The following is a 26251-nucleotide window of genomic DNA, read 5'->3' on the forward strand; positions in this document are numbered from 1 at the left end:
GAAGGGAGGGTCTGAGAAAACTGTCCCAGAACGTTGACAGTGTTCCCCTGCCTCTGCTGGATTAGAGTTGCCTCTCTCTCGCTTGTACGCCTTGGTTGGTCAATGAACTGTGACCTCTGCCGCTAGCGTGTTCAGATGGGAATTTTTTTAACAATTCTGCAGCAAGGGCCTTCTGGTACTGCCCCATTTTTGTAGACCTCTCCACCTCAGGAATAAGAGAGTGAAAGTTCTCCTTGTAGTGGGGGTCTAAAAGTGTCACCAACCAGTAATGACTGTCACCCAACATTTTGACAACGCGAGGGTCACGGTTAAGGCAGCGTAACATAAAGTCAGCCATGCGTGCCAGACTGGTAACGGGCAAGACTTCCGTGTCCTCACCAAGATGACGACTGACCATGGTCTCCTCCTCCTCTCCCCTGTCCTCAGGCCACCCATGCTGAACCGACGGTATGACAGTTGTACAGGTACTACCGTCTACAGCGCATGATACAAGCTCCTGTTCTTCCTCCTCCTCCTCTCCCTCATTGTCCCCCAATGCACGTTGGGATGAGATTTGGCTGGGCTGTGTGTAATCGACCGCTACAGCTTCTTGATCCATCTCATCATACTCTGGCTGCAATGCCTCCTCTTTAATTCTCTGCAGAGAGCGTTGCAAAAGACAGTCAAGTGGAATGCTGACGCTAATGATGGCGTCATCGCCACTCACCATCTTGGTGGACTCCTCATAGTTTGTCAAGATGGTACATATGTCAGACATCCAGGTCCACTCCTGAGGTCTTATGTGTGGAGTCTGACCTGAATATGTCATATCCCATGTCATGTGAAACAGATTATGTGATATACGTTATTGAATGTAGTTGCCCTAAACAATATGTGGGCAGGACGACTCAGGCACTACATAATAGACTCAATTCACATAGACATAATATAACCACAGGATTCATGAAACATGGGCTGTCCCGACATATGGTCCTGCAACACAAGCAGGATTATTCAGGTCAGACTCCACACATAAGACCTCAGGAGTGGACCTGGATGTCTGACATATGTACCATCTTAAAATAAGTAGAAAGATAGGGGCGCAATAGCGCTGTTATCCAACAACAACCAAGTGGGTAAAAAGAAAATGTGCTCACCTTAATGAGTTGTGAAATGCACAACTCATGTAAGAATTAGTGACGAAGGGCTGCAGACAGCACAGAATCCCTAGGGATCTTGTAGGTAGTCTGTAGTAGGATGAAGTAGGTGCTGGTAAAAAATTCGCGCTCCTCCGTAGTGAAGAAATATGACGAGAGATTGTATAATTAAACAATCTTGTAGTTTATTGTTAAAAGCTACGATTACTACGCGTTTCGTGGACGTCCCGTCCACTTCCTCAGGTACATAGCTGATGTAGACCGATTTATCAAACGGTCTTATATACATAAAACTACACGTGGTGAAAAAAAAAAAAGAAAAGCCCGCTGTTATTCTTGGCGCCAAGACCAACCAACGGTTTACAGAGAGACAGTGAAATTATTTATAAATAGATTAAATAAAATTATTGGTCGACTAATTACACTCTTATGCAAATAAAATGAAAACCATAGAACAAATAATTAAAATGACCTCTGAAATGTAATGATCCAAATGTATTATTACATTTATATTAAAGCACATGGGATAAAACATTTGTAGTTGATCGAGGACCGCAGTGTATGCGATCCCAAAATCCTAGCTCTATTGTATCATGTGTGAAAGATCAGAGCGTCCAGACCGCTCTGCCAGACCTCACACCTCGTCGGCTGACAGGCAGAAAACCAAGAGCTGAAGGAATGGCAGAAGGTGCAAGCCTGCTACTAGTGTATTGGGTATGAGGTGTTTGTCAGTGAGGAAAGGGGGGGAAGGAGGGAGGACGGGCATGGAGAGATGACTGAGGACCGCAAGTGTGTAAACTCCTGAACGATTGGTATATTACAATGTATTGAAGATAAGATCTTCCAGATCACTGAGCTGGATCTCACACCTCGTCGGCTGACTGACAGAGGACAGGGAACTAAAGGAAGAGAAGAAAATGCAAACTAGTCTCCGTGGGACGTACTAGTCTGCTAAAGGTATATTATGTGTGTTATCAGTAGCAGTGTAAATAGAAGGGGGCAGGTTGTAGGAAAGAGTGGGGGAATGAGGAGATGGCTGTGTGACTGTAGAATTCTGAGATACTTAGTTCTTATTATGTGCTGTGGCATATGTATACAGATGTTAGTGTAGAAGACCTCGGGAAATGCATGGAAGGAATTGGTATGCTGAATTACAAGGCTAGAAATCTTGCTGTTCTGTTATCATCAATATATATAATATGTATGGCAGGAATAAGGACGATAACGAATTTTGTGTTGTAGGAATTGTGGGGTTTGAGCCATGTGTCAGAATACATTGGGAATAAAAAAGGGGGGTGGGGTGGACATATGATATATAATTGAATTAGAAATGTATATAATGGGTATATGTGATAACTGACCTCAAGATTCATATAAAAACCTCTGTGATTTCATTTAGCCCTTGTGGCTTCAAAGTGTTGAGTTTATACATCCAATAAATTTCTTTCCGATTCAGACATTGCACCCTATTAGGGGTGTCAGGCAAAACATGTTCAATAGGTAAGATCTTAAGATCCCTGTAATCCTGCTTGTGTTGCAGGACCATATGTCGGGACAGCCCATGTTTCATGAATCCTGTGGTTATATTATGTCTATGTGAATTGAGTCTATTATGTAGTGCCTGAGTCGTCCTGCCCACATATTGTTTAGGGCAACTACATTCAATAACGTATATCACATAATCTGTTTCACATGACATGGGATATGACATTTTGAAATTTTCACCAGTGGCCACCGAAGTGAAATTATCAGTGGAATGTATAATGGATTTACAACACATGCAGCTCTTCTTACCACATTTAGTAACTAAGTGTTTTTTTCCCTCTACCACAATATTTGGTTCCTGCCTACGTAATTTACTCGGAGCCAATATATTTCTTAATGTAGGTGCTCTCCTGAATATTATGGAGGGATTTCTTGGTAAGACCTGATTTAATAAACGGTCATTTTGAAGAATATGCCAATTTTTTTGAAGAATTTCTCTGATTTCCCTATGTTGTTGATTATATGTGGTGATGAATTTTAGTTCATGCTCAAAAATATCATTCTTTTTTCGTGCTGGTTCCCTCAGTAATGAACTTTGATTATTTTTTTCCCTCACCTGTTTGAATGAATTGAATACCAAATCTTTGGGATATTTCTGCTGTATAAATCTCTGTTTCAGAACCTCTGATTGTCATAATCTATTTCAGTGCTACAGTTTCTACGGATTCTTTGGAATTGATTGTGCGGAATATTAGTAAGCCATTTTTTATAATGTCCACTGGAAAAATGGATGTAACTATTGGTATCCACTGATTTAAAATAAGTTTTAGTGAAAATTCTGTCATCTTTTACATATAAAACAAGATCCAGAAAATTAATAGATTCTTCACCACTATCCTTATTAAAAGAAATACCCCAATTGTTATTGTTGAGAAAGCAGAAAAACGTAGTGGGGTCTATAATTTTCCTGTCAATGATGAAGATTAGGTCATCTATATATCTTCTATAAAAGATGATCCCCTTATTAAAAATCCCCTGGAAGATAAAAACTTGCTCAAACAATCCCATAAAAATGTTAGCGAAGGTCGGTGCTACTTTAGAGCCCATAGCCACTCCCTTAATCTGCTGGGACGTTGCCAGTACAACCTGTAGGTCTTCCAGAGTCTGGAATTTTTTTAAAGACTCTGCTGATAACCCCAAAAAGGCCATTTGTACCATCTGCCATGCCAACATCAGCAGTGGTGACAAAACTACCAGCCCGACCACCATCAGCATGATCAGGCACATGGCAGCAAAGCACCCGACTTTGTGGGGCGAACCCCAGGGTCCACGACCAGTGTCAGCGGGTGTCACTACTGCTTTTTCCGCTGTTGTGCGTGCATGTCAGACATCCAGGTCCACTCCTGAGGTCTTATGTGTGGAGTCTGACCTGAATAATCCTGCTTGTGTTGCAGGACCATATGTCGGGACAGCCCATGTTTCATGAATCCTGTGGTTATATTATGTCTATGTGAATTGAGTCTATTATGTAGTGCCTGAGTATCGACGGCCTTGTTACAGCTGGTACTCCACAACTGCTCTCTTCTGCTCACAAATCCTTTGCAAAATGTCGGTGTGACGGAAGCTGCAAACGCTGCTGCAACACAGCAAGGGCGGTGGAAACTGTAGCCGACTTGCGAAAATGAGCTGACAGGCGGCGTACTTTGACGAGCAGATCTGGCAACTCGGGGTACGATTTAAGAAACCGCTGAACCACGAGGTTAAGCACATGAGCCAGGCATGGTACGTGTGTGAACTCGCCTCGCCTCAGAGCCGCCACCAGGTTACGGCCATTGTCACACACGACCATGCCTGGATGTAGGTTCAGCGGTCTCAGCCACAGATCTGCCTGCTCTTTCACAGCTGTCCACAACTCACAAGCAGTGTGAGGTTTCTCCCCTAAGCTTATGAGTTTCAGCACAGCCTGTTGCCGCTTGACGGAGGCAGTACTGCAGTGCTTCCAGCTTGTAACTGATGTGGTGATATCTGAGATGGAGGCTGAACATGAGGAGGAGGATGATGCACAGGAGCTGTACACTCTGGGGGCAACTCTGACATAGGGCCCGCAATCCTCGGTGTGGGGAGGATGTGTTCCGTCCCAAGGTCCGACTGGGTCCCGGCTTCCACTATGTTTACCCAGTGTGCCGTCAGGGAGATGTACCGTCCCTGGCCACAAGCACTTGTCCACGTGTTTGTTGTCAGGTGGACTCTCCCAGTAACTGCGTTGTTGAGGGCACGGCAGATGTTTTGGGACACGTGCTTGTGTAGTGCGGGGATGGCACACCGGGCAAAATAGTGTCGGCTGGGGACCGAGTACCGAGGGACGGCCACCGCCATAAGGTTGCGGACGGATTCCGTCCCCACCAGCCTAAAAGGCAGCATTTCCAACGCAAGCAGTCGTGAAATGTGCGAATTTAGGACTGTGGCCTGTGGGGCGTTAGCTGCGAATTTTCGCTCTCGTTCAAAGGTCTGGGATATGGACAATTGAACGCTGCGGTGGGACGTGGACGTTGATGCTGTTTCTTGAGAAACTGCCATAACAAGTGAAGACTGAGAGGAGGGGGCACCTTTGCATGCAGTATGGACAGGGGATTGCCTTGCACACACAACAGGGGGTTCTATTGCACGCACAACAGCGGAAAAAGCAGTAGTGACACCCGCTGACACTGGTCGTGGACCCTGGGGTTCGCCCCACAAAGTCGGGTGCTTTGCTGCCATGTTCCTGATCATGCTGATGGTGGTCGGGCTGTTAGTTTTGTCACCACTGCTGATGTTGGCATGGCAGATGGTACAAATGGCCTTTTTGGGGTTATCAGCAGAGTCTTTAAAAAAATTCCAGACTCTGGAAGACCTACAGGTTGTACTGGCAACGTCCCTCGTGTTGGTGTTACGGGGAACTGTTGCCCGCCTTCTGTGTGCGGCCACCACACTGCTTCTTCCTGCCTAATGGGGTACTCGGCCTCCCTCACCCTGTGTGCTGCTGGCCTCGCTCTGCATGTCCTCCTGCCACGTTGGGTCAGTTACTAGATCATCCACCACCTCCTCGTCTTCCACTTGCGCACCACGATCCTCCTCCTCACTTCCTGGCAATTGTGTCTCGTCATCGTCCACCTCTTGTGACAAATTGACAGCGCCGACTTCTTGTGGCCGTGGCTGTTCAAATATTTGGGCATCGCTACATGGGATCTCCTCTTCCACCACTTCAAGAGGAGCAGGCGAGGGGCACGAATCTGGAAATGGACCAGTGAACAGCTCTTCAGAGTGTCCAAGTGTGGGATCAGTTGCTGTCTGACGACACTCGGCATGGTGGGAGGAAGGAGCATGAGGGTGAGGAGGAGTATGCGGTCGAGACTCATGGCTACTAAGAGTTGACCGTGTGGAAGACTGAACGGAGGTGGTGGTGCCCAGGAAACTGGAAGTATTATCTGCTATCCAATTAATAACCTGTTCACACTGATCAGTTCGCAATACTGGTGTTGTTCTGTGCTTCCCTAGTAATTCGGTCAAGAAGTGGGAGCGAGAAGATGTGGCTGTTGGTTGTGGCACATTTTCACCTTGGCCACGGCCCCGTCCTCTGCACGCACCATCACCAGAACGTCCAGTTCCACGTCCCTTGCCCATTGTAAAGGAAGTAAAATAGCTTACACTCGCACTATCAATGGAAAAGGGGTAATAAAAAGTAGATTAGAACCGTGGAAGAGGAAAACTACAGTTCTATTTCTATGGCCTACACCCGACTCTTTTAAACAATCTGAACAATCAGGGAGAAACTATTACTGTTTTTCTTTATGGAAAAAATACCAAAAGCTGAATAATAGAAATTTTTTACAGTGGAATGGCAAAACCACAGTTATTGTTTACTAGGGTATACCAGAAAATTTTAAATAGATATATTTGCGGCTGAACAGTGAGCGACACACTCAAATAGTTTTTTTTAGGTAAAAATGGCCCAAAAGTGAATAATACAGAGATTTGACACGTGGAACTGCAAAACCACACTTGTATTTCTCGGGCCTACACCAGACTATTTTCAACAGATATATTTGTGTCTGAACAATCAGGAGATAACTACTACTGTTTTTCTTTACAGCAAAAAATGGCAAAAGCAGGATAATACAGAGATTTGACCCGTGGAACTGCAAAACCACACTTGTATTTCTCGGGCCTACACCAGACTATTTTCAACAGATATATTTGTGTCTGAAAAATCAGGGAGACACTATTAGTTTTTTTTTTTACGGCAAAAAATGCCAAAAGCAGGATAATAGAGATTTTTTTACCATGGAACAGCAAAACCACAGTTATAATTTACTGGTGTATACCAGACTTTTTCAAATATATACATTTGCGGCTGAACAGTGAGCGACACACTCAAACTGTTTTTTTTAGATACAAATGGCCCAAAACTGGATAATACAGAAGTTTGAACCGTGGAACTGAAAAACCACACTTCTATTTCTCTAGCCTACACCAGACTATTTTCAACAGATATATTTGTGTCTGAAATATCAGAGACACACTTTTCTTTTGGGGGGGGGGGGGGGGACACACCAAAAGGTTAATAAGACGGGTATTTGTACAGTGTGAAGGAGGAAAAAAAAAAAGGAGTATTTAGATGAAGAAAAAAAAGGATTTTTCCTGGCCCTCGAGACCTGGAGCTAAGTCCAGCAATTTCAGCAACAGGAGCACACAGTACTGTAATGCAGGGTTTGCTGGTATAACCACTGCGTCTCCTATACAACCTGCCTGCCTGATATCTGGGATGGATATTAGTCCTGAGAAGGACTGTTTGTTTGATCTGGCAGCCTTTACAGACCCTACACTAACTATTTCGCAGGATATATCTCTCCCTAAATCAGCAGCGCTGTCCATACACTGTCTGATCCGGAGCGACTGTGTCCAAGATGGCGGCGCCCGGTTTTAAATACTCGAGGTGACGCTGTGCGGCCAGCCAATCACTGTAATGCCCACAAACAACATGGCTGCGGCATTACAGTGACTGGCTGGCAATCCCTGCATGTTCATTGGCTCTGTAAAGAGCGCCAAACATGCAGGGCGGAGACCCGAGCTCCCGCCCGAGTAACCTGGAAATGCTCAGTGCTCGCCGAACATCCCGAGTAGCGTGATGCTCGGGTGAGTACCGAGCAGTGTCGAGCATGCTCGCTCAACACTAGTGGCCACCTTTACTCTGTGTTTAGGAGTGTAGAAAAGCACAGCGTACCTTGGATTACTTGCATTACACCTCTAACAACCTAAATCTGCTTTGTAGTGGTCAGACATTGTACATATTATGCTTATGTATTACCATTTTTAAATACTCACCTGAACTGGACCAAGTGCTGTCATTTTTTTCCACGGGCAGCACTTAGACAATACGTTTTTGTGAATATAGCCTATAAGAATAATAATAATAATAATATTCTTTATTTTTTTTTTTTATATAGCGCTAACATATTCCGCAGCGCTTTACATACATTATCGTCGCTGTCCCCATCGGGGCTCACAATCTAGATTCCCTATCAGTAAGTCTTTGGAGTGTGAGAGGAAACCGGAGAACACGGAGGAAACCCACACAAACACGGGGAGAACATACAAACTCCTTGCAGATGTTGTCCTTGGTGGGATTTGAACCCAGGACCCCCGCGCTGTAAGGCTGCAGTGCTAACCACTGCGCCACCGTGCCGCCCAGCCTATGAAGCAGCTGGTAATAAACATGTTAAAGAGGTTTTCCGAGAACAAAAGTATATTTTAATCAATAGATCTTGGAATAATAATACGTTCCACAATTGGATGTGTTTAAATAAAATGTCCCTGTACTGAGATAATCTTATAAATGTGTCCCTGCTGTGTACTGTGTAATGATTGTGTCTTACCATACAGGGACATGGTCTGATCATACCGCAGCTCCTGGGCAGGAGAGGAAGTAAAAGAGTATATAGCGTAGATTAAATCACTGCACACTCTAGTTTCAAGATGCAAACGAAGGGTCGAAACGTTCATTTACTGTTGCATTATTCCCTGCACCTTAAATGTGTCTTATTGCACGTCTTCAAATAGACCTTAGTTTGCATCTTGAAACTAGAATGTGCAGTGATTTAACCTACGCCGATTCTGGGGATTCCACATCCCGTGTACTTGCACCTTGACCTATAGACTGTGTGCACGCTAATCTTCTATATATAAAGAGAGTATATAGATATTACATCAGGGGATCACAGCTGAGTCTTTCTTTGAGCTAAAATATTGTTTAAAAACAGGCAGTGAAGTGTTTTACTCACAAAAAGAATCAGCTGTGATCCCCTACTGTCTTGCCTGTATCCTCTCTTTTTCTCCCCCCCTGCCCAGGAGATGTGGTATGATCAGACCTTGATCCAGCATAGCATGGTCAGACACAGCCACTACACAGTACACAGTAGGAGCACATTTATAGATTATCTCAGCACAGGAACATTATTATATCACATCCAATTGTGGAAATTATTATTACTCCAAGATCTATTGATTGAAATATACTTTTGTTCGTGGGAAAACCCCTTTAAGGATGGGCCGCTACTCATGGACCGCTGCTGTGTGTTTGCCCCCAAGGCTAAAATTTGCCAGCTAGCCCCTGCTAGCAGTGATATTAGAATACACACTATACATGTTATTACATATAGCATCCTTTACCTATAAAAATTTTATATAATCTCTTCCACTTTTCTTTCCAGTGGGTGTAGTGACAAGATTATGGAGCAGTTGCCGGGACCAGTGAAGCCGCGGGCGACAACAGGGTAGGAAGAGTGATGATGTCGCTCTTAAAAAGAAAGGCCATACCTATATTATGACCGGCTCCAGTTTTTGACCCTAGTCCTAGATTTTCACCCGTAAGTGGCTATCTTTTTCAGTTTTATTTGTTGTAATGGTTTTATTAGGATTTTGCATACTAAAAGTGCTTTTTTCTCTGTCATCGCTGACCTTACAGATCTGACTGGGCCAAAAAGGGAAATACCTCTAGCTCGGAGGTGCTGGAGGCCAGAGAGGAATCTGAAGTGGAGGCCGGAGCTGGGGGCCAGAAAGAAGAAGAGCATGCGGAGAGCACCAGTATACCACAGCCCCTCGACACCTCCCCTCATGCACTAATAAGCCAGCATTGCTACCGCCGAAGGAGGTTTACCCCACCATCACTGGCGTACGTGACATGGGAATGCCTGTGAGTGATGATGATGAGGAGAGTTTTTGTCTGAGCCTGGCCCGTTATTTCAGGCATGTTCCTTTTCATTGAGGCTGCAGACCAGGGCTGCCCTCCAAATTGTTTTGTCTTAAGCCATGCCACCAAATTCACCAATGGCCGTTTTTTAATTCCTCGAAATGTAGCAGCTTTCTGAGGACAACAAAAAACGGTCATTAGATCCCCAAGAAGGGCACTCAGCAGACCCACCATCACGGCAGCCACCACCTCCAGTGCCAGCATCACGGCAGTCACCACCACCACCTCCAGTATCAGCATCACAGCAGCCATCACCACTACCTCCAGTCACAGCAGCCACCACCACCTACAGTGACACCATCACGGCAGTCACCACCACCTCCAGTACCAGCATCACAGCAGTCATCACCACTACCTCCAGTCACAGCATCACAGCAGCCACCACCACCTACAGTGACACCATCACGGCAGCCACCTCCAGTGCCAGCATCATGGCAGCCAACAACCTTCTCACCAGCATGTCTCTTGCCCCAATCACCCTTGTCTTGTTGGCATGATGGACAAAACACAGAAGACAAGGCCAGACAAAGATCTGAGACACAGGATTTGTGTGCTGAGATGCTGCCACAGCCACTGAAAGGTGTTACATAGATGCGTATTATACGGACGCTATACGGATGGCATAAGCATGGTCCGTGTGCTGTGCATTTTTTTTCTCGCACACATTGACTTGCATTGGTGAGTCTCGTTTGATATATGCGGCCACTTGCAGCATGCTGCGATTTTTTTTTTCCTCAGTCCGATCCGAGCTGGGAAAAAAAAAAATCACAGATGAACACAATCATTCAATAACAAGAGTCAAGGTGCAATCTGATTTTTTTTTTTATCGGATTGCACTCGTGTGATTCAAACACAGATGAGTATGAGCCCTTAGGGTATATGCCCACGGTGCAGAAATGAAGCAGAAAATTTCTGCAGCGTTTCTGCATGTTCCTGGCAGTCAAAAACGCTTGCGGATTTTACACGTGTTTTTGAGGCGTTTTTGCAGCATTTTTACATGAGGATTTGACTTGCGTTTTTCAAATGCATTGGGACCTCAAATCCGCATGCAGAAACGCACAAATAATGGACATGCTGCGGATTTTTCCGCTGCGGAAAATCCGCTGCGGAAAATTCCACAGCATGGGCACAGAACATGCAGATTTTCATTGGGGATCATGGGGCACGGATTACCAAGCGTTTCTAAAACGTTTCTGCTGCGGAAATTCCGCATCAAAAACACTTGAAAAACGCATAGTGGGCACACAGCCTTAGACTCAACCAAAAGATTGTAGAAATAGAGATGGTGTTGCTAAAGTATATCTTATTGCTCTAATAGGCATCTAGTCATTCATCAGAGGCCATTAACTATATATTCTACATGCAGGGCTTGTGAATTGTCCATTATTAAAATAAACAGTATATAAAGCGCAGTGCAGGAGGCGGCAGTGAAGGACACAATAAATATTAATAACAGTATGTAAAATAATCACAGGCTGCAATTACCCACCATGGGTTTTTTTTAAACAATGAAATCAACTTTTTCTTGCAGTTGTAAATTTGAAATGACAGTGATAGCTATGATGACATCAGATAGAACATAGAATGTAGAACGTTCTGCACGGGAGCCATCTTGTGTCACTAGGACCTGACAGCTGGAAGGGGACGAGTCCAGCTAAGTAGCTCTTTACTTTTCAGCTTTGGTATACTTATAGCGCATCCACCGGATTTATCATGGATTGCCGGGAACACTCTGTAATAAGACATTTTCAGGACAACCCCTTGCCTAAATGAGAAATTGCTGACGATCAGTTGATATTAGGTGGGTGGGGGTGGTCAAGTTGGGGCATCGTTATGTGGCTCCATTTTTGGGTAGTTTTGCCATTTATGTGGACAATTTTTTTATTTTCATTCTCTGTTGTCAGATCTTTGGTTCCTATTGAATTATGGGGCTGACATTGGAGTTGTAGTTCACTACGATCAGGAATGGCAGTAAGGAGTCCTGTATTTTCTTTTAGTACATAGAGCAGTAGGTAATATAGATAAAATAAAAGAGTTTCTTTAAATGTGTGTCTTACAATTATAAAACGAGTTAGGGGGTTTTGTCTTTTTATTCATTTCTTGTTAATGTTGAAAATTGGATCCATAAAAAAAAACAGTGACCGTTTTGATGATATCACAGGACATGTATAGAGAAAACCTCGGGACTCAAAGGCTTATGTTCATTAGAAAATATAATTTAATAGTAGTCCACAGTAGACCTTCATCAGTGACTGTAATATGAGAAAGAACAAAACATGACACAAACAATTCGCAATATACATAATAGCTAAATAAAAATTGGTCACAGTGTCAAGTTCACGGGTCAAAAAAACATATGTAGGCAAAGATAATAGGATGTACAGAAATAGCACCTACCCAATAGCTGGGAGTAGTATGGGCAAAAGAGAGTGAGGACGCAATGTCTCGCCCATACTACTCCCAGGTATTGGGTAGGTGCTATTTCTGTACATCCTATTATCTTTGCCTGCATATAGTTTTTTTACCTGTGAACTCGATACTGTGACCAATTTTTATTTATCTATATAGTTACATAGTTTATAAGGCTGAAAAAAGTCAAGCGTCCATCCAGTTCAGCCTATTTCTTGTGCACTGCAGCTATTCCGCAGCGTTGATCCAGGGGAAGGCAAAAAAAAACCATGCGGTATAGGCCAATTTACATCATTGAGGAAAAATTCACTTCCCGACTCCAATCTGGCAGTCAGATTAAATCCCTGGATTAATTAACTATCACTAAGCATAAGATGTAATTTTATTGTTCTCAAGAAAGGCGTCCAGGCCTCTCTTGAACTCATTAAGTGAGTTGGACATCACCACTTCCTCTCCCAGAGAGTTCCAGAGTCTCATGGCTCTGACCGTAAAGAATCCCCTTCTATGCTGGTGCAGGAACCTCCTTTCCTGCAGACGCATAGTGTGCCCCCTCGTCTTTGTCACCATCCTTGGTATAAACAGGTCATGGGAGAGATCTCTGTACTGCCCCCTGATGTATTTATACATGTTTATGAGGTCTCCCCTAAGCCTTCTCTTTTCCAGCGTAAATAGGCCTAATTTTGACAACCTCTCTGGGTATTCTAGTCCCTCCATTCCCTTTATTACCTTAGTCGCCCTCCTTTGTACCCTCTCTAGCTCCAATATGTCTTTCCTGAGCACCGGAGCCCAGAACTGTGCACAATATTCTAAGTGCGGCCTTACCAGCGCTTTATACAGAGGAAGAACAATGTTCTCATCATATGCCCCTATTCCTCTTCTGATGCATGCCATGACTCTATTTGCCTTCGCAGCTGCTGCCTGACACTGGGCACTCCAATTTAATTTGCTGTTAACCAAGATGCCCAGGTCCTTCTCCATGTCAGATTTCCCCAACGGTTTCCCATTTAATATGTATGGGTGACTGCTGTTTTTCTTTCCCATGTGCATGACCTTACATTTATCGGCATTGAACCGCATTTGCCATTTTTTGGCCCAACTCCCCAATTTATCTAAATCCTCCTGTAGCTGTGCCCTATCCTCATCTGTATTAACTACTTTACAAAGTTTAGTATCATCTGCAAATATTGCTATTTTACTATGCAACCCTTCCACTAGATCATTAATAAATATATTAAATAATATATGGCCCAAGACAGACCGTTGAGGCACCCCGCTAGTAACCCTGACACACCCTGAGCTTACTCCATTGATAACCACCCTCTGCTATCACTCAGCCAGCTATTTACCCACTTGCACACATTATCCCCCAGTCCAAGCATTCTCATTTTACATACCAACCTTTGTGTGGCATGGTATCAAACGCTTTGGAGAAGTCAAGGTATACAACATCCACTGACTCTCCCCGGTCCAGCTGTGAGCTCACCTCCTCGTAGAAGGCGATCAGGTTTGTTTGGCAGGAGCGATCCCTCATGAATCCATGTTGATATGGAGTTAGACAGTTATTATCATTAAGATATTCTACAATAGCATCTCTAAGAAATCCTTCAAACAATTTACCCACAACAGACGTTAAGCTTACTGGTCTATAGTTCCCAGGGTCACTTTTAGACCCCTTTTTGAATATTGGTACCACATTTGCTTGGCGCCAGTCTAGTGGGACAGTCCCTGTCCATAAAGAGTGCTTGAATATAAGATACAGCGGTCTATCACATTAGTTAATTCTTTTAGTACCCGGGGGTGTATGCCATCTGGCCCTGGTGACTTGTCTATTTTTATATTATTTAGGCGTTTCTGAACTTCCTCCTGGGTTAGGTGGGTGATATTTAGTGTAGGGTTTACTTTATCACTCTGCATTTCCTCCGATAAATTGTTTTCTTTTTTTGTTTTTCTTTCTTTTTGTCATGTTTTGTTTTGTTTTTTCTCATATTGCAGTCACTGATGACGGTCATGTTGACCGAAACACTTTTCTTTGCTGTGGACTGCTATTAAATTATATTTTCTGATGAACTCGTGCACCTTGGTCCAGTAGTGCAGTGTTTTTTTGCACTATCACAGGTCATGTAATATCATTGACATTCTATGACATTACAGGAATAGAATGTGCAAATTTCTAAACCTGAATTATTTTGTGTCTTTAGACAAAAGGAGCAGGACATCGTAGACATCACAATTGGAGTAAGTTGTATAAAGTTCTGCACGGGAGCCATCTTGTGTCACTAGAACCTGACAGTTGGAAGGGGGCAATTCCAGGTAGGCCGCTCTTTACTTTTAAGCTTTGGTATACTTATAGCGTATCCACCGGATTTATCATGGATTGCCGGGAACACTGTCATAACACATTTTCAGAATAACTCCTTGCCTAAATGAGGAGTTGCTGATGATCAGTTGATATTAAAGGGTATGGCAGCTAAATCCCCTAGCAATTAGCTGCTATATTGCTGAGGAAGTAACAACCCCTACAGGACACCTATAGTAGGAGGATGACAATGTAATAAAACATGTTTGTAAGGAGTCTTTCAGCTCTGTGCACTGGCTCCCCACTATGGAAGTCTTCAATGTAGCTCACCCTCTATACAATCCCTATGCTCTAGTAAGGCATGTAGAAAGGGGGTGATCAAGTTGGGACATCTTTATGTGGCTCCATTTTTGGGTAGTTTTGCCATTTACGTGGATAAATTATATTATTATCATTCTCTGTTTTCAGCTCTTTTGTTCCTATTGAATTAGGGGCTGACATTGGAGTTGTAGTTTAACCCCTTAACGACCAGTGACGCGTATACATGTCATAGGTCGCCTCCCTCTCTTTGGTGCGGGCTCCGTCGATGAACCCGCACCTCTTCCGGCACATTACAGCTGATCACTAATCTGATCAGCTGTCATGGGCCTCTAACAGCCACGGTTGGATTCGCGATCCAACCGCAGCTGTTAGCTAGTTAAATGCCGCTGTCAATCTCTGACAGCGGCATTTAACTTGAGCAAACCGGATGTGCGTCCCTGTCACATGATCACGGGGCACTGATGGGTTGGCATGACCCCTATGGTTCTCATTGCCAAACTGCCCGGTGGTTGGTGCTCATAGCAGAGGAGCATTTTTGTTACACAAATGGTAACACAAGCGATCAGAAGATCGCAGCTTCTAGTCTCCCATGAAGACTATTGGAGGAGGTAAAAAGTAAAAAAAAAAAATATGTTTAAAAATATAAAAATTTCAAATCACCCCTTTTTGCCCTATTCAAAATAAATACAATTTAAAAAAATAAATACACATATTTGGTATCGCCGTGTTTAGAATCACCCGATCTAACAAAATATAAAAAGAATTAATCCGGTCTGTAAACAGCATAACGGGGAAAAGAGTCAACACATCAGAATTATGTTTTTTTGGTCTTTGCAACATTGCAATAAAATATAATGACGGGCGATCAAAACATTGTATCTACCCTAAATTGGTATCAATAAAAACGACAGCTTTGCGCGCAAAAAATAAACTCTCCCCAAACACTAGATCACAAAAAATGGAGAAGCTACGGATCTCGGAAAATGGCGCCATTTTTTTTTACATACTTTAATAATAACCTATACATGTTTGCTATCTAAGAACTCAGAATGACCTGGGAATCATAATGGCAGGTCAGTTTCAGCAATTAATGCATATGGTAAAAAAAAAAAATTGTGGAATTGCACTTTTTTTGCAATTTCACCGCATTTGGAATTTTTTTCCTGTTTTCCAGTACAAAATATGGTAAAAGCAATGGTGTAGTTCAAAATTACAACTCGTCCCACAAAAAACAAGGCCTGACATGGCCATATTGATGGAAAAATCAAAAAAGTTATGGCTCTGGGAAGAAGGGGGGGGGATAAAAAACAAATGTCAAAAAAAATCCCATAGTCTTTAAAAGGTTAATGCGGTCAGAATGGCAGTAAGAAGTCCTGTGTTTTCTTTTAGTACATAGAGCAGTAGGTAATATACATAAAATAAAAAGGCCTCTTTAAATGTGTATTATAATTATAGAAGGGGGCAGGGTTTTTTGTCTTTTTATTAAATTAATTTCTTGTTAATCTTGAAATATGGATCCATAAAAAACAGTGATAGTAATGATGACATCACAGGGCACGTGACATCATCAACAGTCCATTACATCACTTGCCTTTGCACAGTGATCCCTTTACAGAAATACATTTCCAAGAAAATGTCTCTTGGGCCTCATTCAGACAACCAGGTTTGCGCTTTTGCGTCCAAGAAAAAAATCAGACAGAGCAATTTTCAACCTGGTCCATGTCTCTTATTTCTACCATCAATATGGAAATGTTTTTTTCTTTTATGCAAAAAAATGCTAATAACGTACCGGTAATATGATTTTCCTGAAACTTTGGAAGCGCCTGAGAGAATGAGATCTGCCCCTATCACTGGACAAGAAGCCAAAAGCACAAAATATAAAGACCACTCCTACTCCCTCCTCCAGGAGGACCCGGGGTGGGCAAATCCAACCCAGGAGACACTGGGCCAGGGGCCAACCAGGACACAAGCTTTAAAGGGAATGTGTCACCCCCTAGGACTTATCAGACCTCTACTATGGGCATACAGGTGATAGACATGTAAATCTATACTTACCTGTATGGCCCACAGTAGAGGTCTGCTTGCTTTGAAATATCTTTTTATAAAATCCCTATTCTTGGGGTCTGGGTGACGCCAAGAAATTCCTGCCTACCTACATAATTTAAATATTCCCTCCTTCCCCTGCCATGTCTGCAGAACCCGCGCATGCGCAATGCGCCTATAACGCAACGCGCGTTCTTTTTTCTCCCTTCCCGGTTTTACACTGCTGGGCTCTAGTGCGCAGGCGCCGGGGAGTCACCGCGACTTCCACTCCAGTGACCTCCGGCGTGCTCAACAATAAGGTTTGGTGCCCGCTTCCTCCCGACATCCTGATAGTTAGGAACTATATTGTATATATTTATACACGAGTATATACAACATAGTTCCTAACTATCAGGATGTCGGGAGGAAGCGGGGACCAAACCTTATTGTTGAGCACGCCGGAGGTCGCAGTGACTCCCCGGCGCCTGCGCACTAGAGCCCAGCAGTGTAAAATATGCCAGAGAGAAAAAAATGCTCCTTACGTTATAGGCGCATTGCACATGCGCTGGATCTCCAGACCTAGACTGCACGTCACAGGGCGCGGTGACGTGCGGGAAGGGCAGTGGAGGGGGGGGGGGTATTTAAATTAAGTAGGTAGGAGAAAAACTCCCTTTCTTGCACGAGCCTCTGATCCAACTGAGCGACTGCAGCTGAAGTCTCCTCCAGGCAGGGATGGGGATTCCCCGGCTTCTCTGCTGTGCTGACGTCACTCTCCCATGATGCAGTGCATCAAGGAAAGTGAACGGCAGTCTGCCGGTCTGAGCCCAGGCACTGTGACTGGACTGGATGTGTTCAGTCCAGCGTGCGGCTCTGGGTATGTGCTGACTGTGCTCCATAAGTCAGTGAGCTGGAGGCTTCTCCTGTGCTTCCTCCTTCACATCCTCCTCCTCCTCCCCGTTTCCCTTGCTCACACTATTAAGCGCTGATGCCTGCTGGAGTAGTGATTGTGCCCCTCCCCCATGTCACCACAACATGACAGAGAAACTAAACCTGAATAAGCTACAAGTATGTGCCAGGAAAGAGAGGCGTTATTTATTTCATATGGTTAGTGTATGTATAATTGTGTAATTGTGTGTATACATGTGTGAAATGGCTGCATATATGTTAATAGTGCATGAGTGTGTATGGTGAGTTTTTGAACTGTATGTAAACATATGCAGTGTATATATGTAAATATATATATATGTGTGTGTGTATGTATGTGTGTATATATATATATATATATATATATATATATATTTATTAGTACAGACCAAAAGTTTGGACACACCTCATTTAAAGATTTTTCTGTATTTTCTTGACTATGAAAATTGTGCATTCACACTGAAGGCATCAAAACTATGAATTAACACATGTGGAATTATATACTTAACAAAAAAGTGTGAAACAACTGAAAATGTCTTATATTCTAGGTTGTTCAAAGTAGCCACCTTTTGCTTTGATGACTTCTTTGCACACTCTTGGCATTCTCTTGATGAGCTTCAAGAGGTAGTCACCGGAAATGGTTTTCCAACAATCTTGAAGGCTTTCCCAGAGATGCTTAGCCCTAGTGTTGAGCGAAAATGTTCTGTTCCGAGTATGCTCGGGCCGAGCTACGAGTATTTACAGCTACTTGGTGATATAGTTGAATTGCTCCCGTGTGCATGATTTGCAACTGTTTGACAGCCTTATTACATGTGAGGAATGTGTAAGAAATAGACATTCCTCCCATGTGTTAAAACTGTCAAACAGTCGCAAATCATGCAGACGGGAGCGATTCAAACATATCACCGAGCAGCTGTAAATACTCGGAGCTCAGTCCGAGCATACTCGGCGAAAGGGTTAATAGAACATACTCGCTCAACACTACTTGGCACTTGTTGGCCCTTTTGCCTACACTCTGCGGTCCAGCTCACCCCAAACCATCTGGATTGGGTGGAGACAAACAGTAGAGCCCGAGTGAAGCCAAGGTTAAAGCCAGCAGGGCAACCAGTATGGCCTGAGACAGGCCAAGACCAAAGTGACAGGTCCCGAGACAACCAATAGGACCCGAGAAAGGTCAAGGCCAAAGCTAGCAGGGCTCGAGACAACCAGTAGGGCCTGAGACAGGCCAATGTCAAAGTTAGCAGGGCCCGAGACAAGCCAAGGCCAAAGCCAGCAGGGCCTGAGATAACCAGTAGGGCCCGAGACAAGCCAAGATCAAAGCCAGCAGGGCCCGAGGCAACCAGTAGGGCCCGAGAGAGGCCGAGGCCAAAACCAGCAGGACCGGAAACGACCAGTAGAGCCCGAGAGAAGCCGAGGCCAAAACATGCTGGGCCTGAGAGAGGCCGAGGCCAAAACCAGCAGCGCCTGAGGCAACCAGTAGGGTCTGAGAGAGGCCGAGGCCAAAACCACAGGGCCTGAGATGGCCAGCAGCACCCGAGAGAGGCCGAGGCCAAAACTAGCAGAACTCGAGTGAGGCCTAGGCCAAAATCAGCAGGGCCCGAGACGACCAGTAGGGCCGAGAGAGGACGAGGCCAAAATAGCTGTAAACGTCATACTGAGAGAGGCCGAGGCCAAAGCCAGCAGGGCCTGAGATGACTAGTAGTGCCAGAGAGAGGCTGAGGCCAAAACCAGCAGGGCCCGAGAAGACCAGTAGGGCCTGACACAGGAAAAGCCAAAACCAGCAGGGATCGACACATGCCAAGGCCAAAACCAGCAGGACCCGAGATAAGTAGTAGGACCCGAGACAAAAACCAAGGAAAAAACCAGCAGGGCCCAAGAGAGGCCGAGGCCAAGACCAGCAGGGCCCGTGATGCCAGTAGGGCCCGAGACAAGCCAAGGCAACAGCCATCAGGGCCCGAGACAACCAGAAAGGTCCGATAAAGGCCAAGGCCAACAACAGCAGGGTCCGAGATGACAACTAGGGCATGAGAGGCGGAGGCCAAAACCAGCAGGGCTCGAGATGACCAGTAGGGCCTGAGAGAGGCCGAGACCAAAACCAGCATGGCCCAAGATGACCCGTAGGACCAAAGAGAGGTCGAGGTCAAAATCAGAAAGGCCCAAGACGACCAGTAGTGCCCGAGACGGGCAAGGCCAAATCCTGCAGAGCCCGAGACAACCAGTAGGACCCGAGACAAACCAAAGCAACAGCCAGCAGGGCCCGAGACAACCAGTAGGGCCCAAGAAAGGTCAAAGCCAGCAGGGCCTAAAACAATCTGCAGGGCCCGAGACAAGCCAAAGCCAGCAAGGCTCGAGACAAGCAGTATGGCCTGAGAGAGGCCAAAGCCAGCAGAGCCCGAGGCAACCAGTAGGGCCCGAGACAAGCCAAGGCTAAAGCCAGCAGGGCCCGAGACAACCAGTAAGGACCAAGAAAAGCCAAAGCCAGCAGGGCCCGAGACAACCAGTAGGGCCCAAAACAGGCCAAAGCCAGCAGTGCCCGAGACAACCAGTAGGGCCCGAAACAGGCCAATGCCAAAGCCAGCATGGCCCAAGATAACCAATAGGGCCCGAGACAGGCCAAGGCCAAATCCAACAGCGCCTGAGATAACAAGTAGGGCCCGAGACAGGCCAAGGCCGAAGCCAGCAGAGCCCGAGACAACCAGTAGGACCCGAGACAAACCAAGGAAACAGCCAGCAGGGCCCGAGACAACCAGTAGGGCCCAAGAAAGGCCAAATCCAGCAGGGTCCGAGGTAGGCCAATGCTAAAGCCAGCAGGGCCTGAGACAACCAGTAGGGCCCAAGACAGGCTACGACCACAGCCAGCAGGGCCTGAAACAATCTGCAGGGCCTAAGACAAGCCAAGGCCAAAGCCAGCAGGGCTCGAGACAACCAGTACGACCCGAGAAAGGCCAAAGTCAGCAGAGCCTGAGACAACAAGTAGGGCCCAAGACAGGCCACGGCCAAAGCCAGCAGGGCCCAAGACAAGCCAAGATTAAAGCCAGCAGGGCCCGAGATAACCAGTAGGTCCCAAGACAGGCCAAGGTCAAAGCCAGTAGGGCCACAGACAGGCCAAGGCTAAAGCCAGCAGGGTTAGAGACAACCAGTGATGCCCGAGACAGGCCAACGCCAAAGCTAGCAGGGCCCGAGACAACCAGTAAGGCCGAAGACAAGCCAAAGCTAAAGCCAGCAGGGCCCGAGACAACCAGTAGGGCCCAAGAAAAGCCAAAGCCAGCAAGCCCTACACAACCAGTAAGACCCCAGACAGGCCAAGGTCAAAGCCAGCAGGGCCCGAGATGACCAGTAGGGCCCGATACTGGCAAGGCCAAAGCCAGCAGAGCCCGAGACAACCAGTAGGACCCTAGACAAACCAAGGCAACAGCCAGCAGGGCTCGAGACAACCACTAGGGCCCAAGAAAGGCCAAATCCAGCAGGGTCCGAGGTAGGCCAATGCTAAAGCCAGCTGGGCCTGAGACAACCAGTAGGGCCCAAGACAGGCTACGACCACCGCCAGCAGGGCCTGAAACAATCTGCAGGGCCTGAGACAAGCCAAGGCCAAAGCCAGCAGGGCTCGATACAACCAGTACGGCCCGAGAAAGGCCAAAGCCAGCAAGCCCTAGACAACCAGTAAGACCCGAGACAGGCCAAGGTCAAAGCCAGCAGGGCCCGAGACAAACAGAACGGCCTGAGAAAGGCCTAAGCCAGAAGGGCCTGAGACAACCAGTAGGGCCCGAGACAGGCCAAGGCCAAAGACAGCATGGCCCGAAAAAACACGTACAGCCCGAGACAAGCCAAAACTAGCAGGGCCCGAGACATCCAGTAGGGCCCGAGCCAAGCCAAGGCAACAGCCAGCAGAGCCCGAGACAACCAGAAGGGCCCGAAAAAGGCCAAGGCCAACAACAGCAGGGCCCGAGACGACCAGTAGGGCCCGAGAGAGGCCGAGGCCAAAGCCAGGAGGGCTCGAGATGACCACTAACACCTGAGAGAGGCGGAGGCCAGAGCCAGCAAGGCCCTAGACGACCAGTAGGGCCCGAGACAGGCAAGGACAACACCAGCAGGGTCTGAGACAGGCCAAAGCCAGGAGGGCATGAGTCAGGCCAATGCCAGCAGAGCCCTAGACAACCAGTAGGACCCGAGACAATCCAAGGCAACAGCCAGCAGGGCCCGAGACAACCAGTAGGTCCCAAGAAAGGCCAAAGCCAGCAGGGTCCGAGGTAGGCCAATGATAAAGCCAGCAGGACCCAAGACAACCAGTAGGGCCCAAGACAGGCCACGTCCACAGCCAGCAGTGCCTGAGAAAAGCCAAGGTTAAAGCCAGCAGAGCCTGAGACATCCAGTGGGGCCCGAGACAGGCTAACACCAAAGCCAGCAAGGCCCGAGACAAACCAAGGGTAAAGCTAGCAGAGCCCGAGACAACCAGTAGGGCCCAAGAAAAGCCAAGGCCAAAGCCAGGAGGACCCATTACAACCAGTAGGGCCCGAAACAGGCCAATGCCAAAGCCAGCATCGCCCGAGACAACCAGTAGGGCCCGAGACAGGCCAAGCCCAAAGCCAACAGCGCCCGAGGCAACCAGTATTGCCCGAGACAGGCCAAGGCTAAAGACAGCAGGGCCTGAGACAACCAGTAGGGCCCAAGAAAGGCCAAAGCCAGCAGAGCCCGAGACAACCAGCAGAGCCCGAGACAGGCCACGGCCAAAGCCAGCAGGGCCCGAGACAAGCCAGGGTTAAAGCCAGCAGGGACCGAGACAACCAGTAGGGCACGAGACAAGCCAAGGCCGAAGCCAGCAGGGCCAGAGACAACCAGTAGGGCTCGAGACAGGCTAAGGCCAAGGACAGCAGGGCCTGAGACAGGCCAAGGCTAAAGCCAGCAGGGCTAGAGACAACCAGTGATGCCCGAGACAGGCCAAGCCTAAAGCCAGCAGGGCCCGAGACAACCAGTAGGGCCTAAGGAAAGCCAAAGCCAGCAAGGCCCTAGACAACCTGTAAGGCCCGAGATAAACAGTACTGCCCGAGAAATACCAAAGCCAGCAGGGCCTGAGACAACCTTTAGGGCCCGAGACAGGCCAAGGCAAAAGCCAGCATGGCCCGAGAAAACACGCATGGCCCGACAAAACACGTACGGCCCGAGAAAGACCAAAGCCAGCAGGGCCTGATACAACCAGTAGGGCCCGAGACAAACCAAGGCAACACCAAGCAGGGCCCGAGACAACCAGTAGGGCCCAAGAAAGGCCAAATCCAGCAGGTTCCAAGGTAGGCCAATGCTAAAGCCAGCAGGACCCGAGACAACCAGTAGGGCCCGAGACAGGCCAAGGTCAAAGCCAGCAGGGCCCGAGAAAACCAGTATGGCCCGAGAAAGGCCAAAGCCAGCAGAGCCTGAGACAACCAGCAGGGCCCAAGACAGGCCACGGCCAAAGCCAGCAGGGCCCGAGATAGCCAAGGTTAAAGCCAGCAGAGCCTGAGACATCCAGTGGGGCCCGAGACAGGCCAAGGCTAAAGCCAGTAGGGCCCGAGACAGGCCAAAGCCAAAGCCAGCAGGGCCCAACACAACCAATAGGGCCCGAAACAGGCCAAGGCCAAAGCCAACAGCGCCCAAGGCAACCAGTAGGGCCCGAGAAAAGCCAAGGCTAAAGCCAGCAGAGCTTGAGACAACTAGTAGGGGCCGAGACGGTCTGCGGCCAAAGCCAGCAGGGCCCGAGACAAGCCAAGGTTAAAGCCAGCAGGACCTGAGACAATCATTAGGGCCCAAGACAAGCCAAGGCCAAAGCCAATAGGGCCCGAGACAGGTCAAGGTCAAAGCCAGCAGGGCCTCAGACAGTCCAAGGCCAGCATGGCCCGAAAAAACACATACGGTCCGAGAAAGACGAAAGCCAGCAGGGCCTTAGACAACCAGTAGGGCCCGAGACATGCCAAGGTCAAAGCCAGCAGGGCCTGAGACAACAAGTAGGGCCCGAGACAAGACAAGCATAAAACCATCAGGGCCCGAGACAACCAGTAAGGCCCGAGACAGGCCACGGCCAAAGCCAGCAGGGTCCGATACAAGCCAAGGTTAAAGCCAGCTGGGCCCGAGACAACCAGTAGGGCCCAAGACAAGCCAAGGCGAAAGCGAGCAGGGCCCGAGACAGGCCAAGGTCAAAGCCAGTAGGGCCACAGAGAGGCCAAAGCCTGCAGGGCCAGAGACAACTAGTGATGCCTGAGAAAGGCCAACGGCAAAGCCAGCAGGGCCCGAGACCATAGGGCCGGAGACAAGCCAAGGGTAAAGCCAGCAGGGCCCGAGACAACCAGTAGGGCCCAAGAAAAGCCAAAGCCAGCAGGGCCCGAGACAAACCAGTATGGCCCGAGACAGGCCAAGCCCAAAGCCAACAGTGCCCGAGACGACCAGTAAGGGCCTAAACAGGCCAAGGTCAAAGCTTGCAGGGACCGAAACAACCAGTAGTGTCTGAGACACAACAAAGCCAAAGCCAGCAGGGCTCGAGACAACCAGTAAGGCCCAAGACAGGACAAGGCCAACAGGGCCCGACACAACCAGTAGGGCCTGAGACACGGCAGGGCCAAAGCCAGCAGGGGCCAAAACAACCAGTAGGGCGTGAGACAAGCAAAGGCCAAAGCCAGCAGCGCCTGAGACTACCAGTAGGGCCAGAGACAGGCCAAGGCCAAAGCCAGGAGGGCCCGAGACTGGCCAAGGCCAAAGCCAGCAGAGACCGAGAAAACCAGTAGGACCCGAGACAAACCAAGGCATCAGCCAGCAGGCCCCAGACAACCAGTAGGGCCCAAGAAAGGCCAAAGCCAGCAGGGCCCGAGGTAGGCCAATGCTAAAGCCAGCAGGACCCGAGACAACCAGTAGGGCCTTAGACAGACCAACGGTAAAGTCAGCAAGGCCCCAGACAACCAGTAAGACCCGAGACAGGCCAAGGTCAAAGCCAGCAGGGCCTGAAACAATCTGTAGGGCCCAAGACAAGCCAAGGCAAAAGCCAGCAGGGCCCGAGATTAGCCAAGGTTAAAGCCAGCAGAGCCTGAGACATCCAGTGGGGCCCGAGACAAGCCAAGACTAAAGCCAGCAGGGCCCGAGACAACCAGTAGGGCCCAAGAAATGCCAAGGCCAAAGCTAGCAGTGCCCGAGACAACCAGTAGGGCCCGAGACAGGCCAAGGCCAAAGCCAGCAGGGCCCGAGATAAGCCAAGGTTTAAGCCAGCAGAGCCTGATACATCCAGTGGGGCCCGAAACAAGCCAAGACTAAAGCCAGCAGGGCTCGAGACAACCAGTAGGGCCCGAGACAGGCCAAAGCCAACAGGGCCCAAGGCAACCAATAGGGCCCGAGACAGGCCAAGGCCAAAGCCAACAGCGCCTGAGATAGCCAGAAGGGCCTGAGACAGGCCAATGCCAAAGCACACAGCGTCCGAGACAAACTGTAGGGCCCGGAACAGGCCAAGGTCAAAGCTAGCAGGGACCCAAACAACCAGTAAGGCCCGAGACAGGACAAGGCCAACAGGGCCCAAGACAACCTGTAGGGTCCGAGACAGGGCGCGGCCAAAACCAGCAGGGCCCAAGACAACCAGTAGGGCCCGAGACAGGGCAAGGCCAAAGCCAGCAGGGCCCAAAACAACCAGTAGGGCGTGAGATAAGCAAAGCCAGCAGCGCCCGAGACTACCAGTAGGGCCCAAGACAGGCCAAGGCCAAAGCCAGGAGGGCCCGAGACTCACCAAGGCCAAAGCCAGCAGAGCCCGAGACAACCAATAGGGCCCGAGACAAGCCAAGGCTAAAGCCAGCATGGCCCGAGACAACCAGTAGGGCCCAAGAAAGGCCAAAGCCAGCAGAGCCCAAGACAACCAGTAGGATCCAAGACAGGCCACTGTCAAAGCCAGCAGAGCCTGATACATCCAGTGGGGCCCGAGACAAGCCAAGGCTAAAGCCAGCATGGCCCGAGACAACCAGTAGGGCCCAAGAAAGGCTAAGGCCAAAGCCAGCAGAGCCCGACACAACCAGTAGGACCCAAGACAGGCCACGGCCAAAGCCACCATGGCCCGAGACAAGCCAAGGTTGAAGCCAGCAGTGCACGAGACAGGCCAAGGTCATTACCAGTAGGGCCACAGAGAGGCCAAGGCCAAAGCCAGGAGGGCCTATGACAGGCCAAGGCCAAAGCCAGCAGGGCCACAGACAACCAGTGTTGACCAAGATAGGCCAACGCCAAAGCCAGCAGGGCCCAAGACAACCAATAGGGGCGGGAGACAAGTCAAGGGTAATGGCAGCAGGGCCCGAGACAACTAGTAGGGCCCAAGAAAAGCCAATGCCAAAGCCAACAGCGCCTTAGACAACCAGTAGGGCCCGAGTCAGTCCAAGGTCATAG

The sequence above is a fragment of the Phyllobates terribilis genome, unplaced genomic scaffold (assembly GCF_046119375.1).
Source record: "Phyllobates terribilis strain yellow unplaced genomic scaffold, ASM4611937v1 Scaffold_11__3_contigs__length_659146591, whole genome shotgun sequence".
Taxonomy (NCBI): Eukaryota; Metazoa; Chordata; class Amphibia; order Anura; family Dendrobatidae; genus Phyllobates; species Phyllobates terribilis.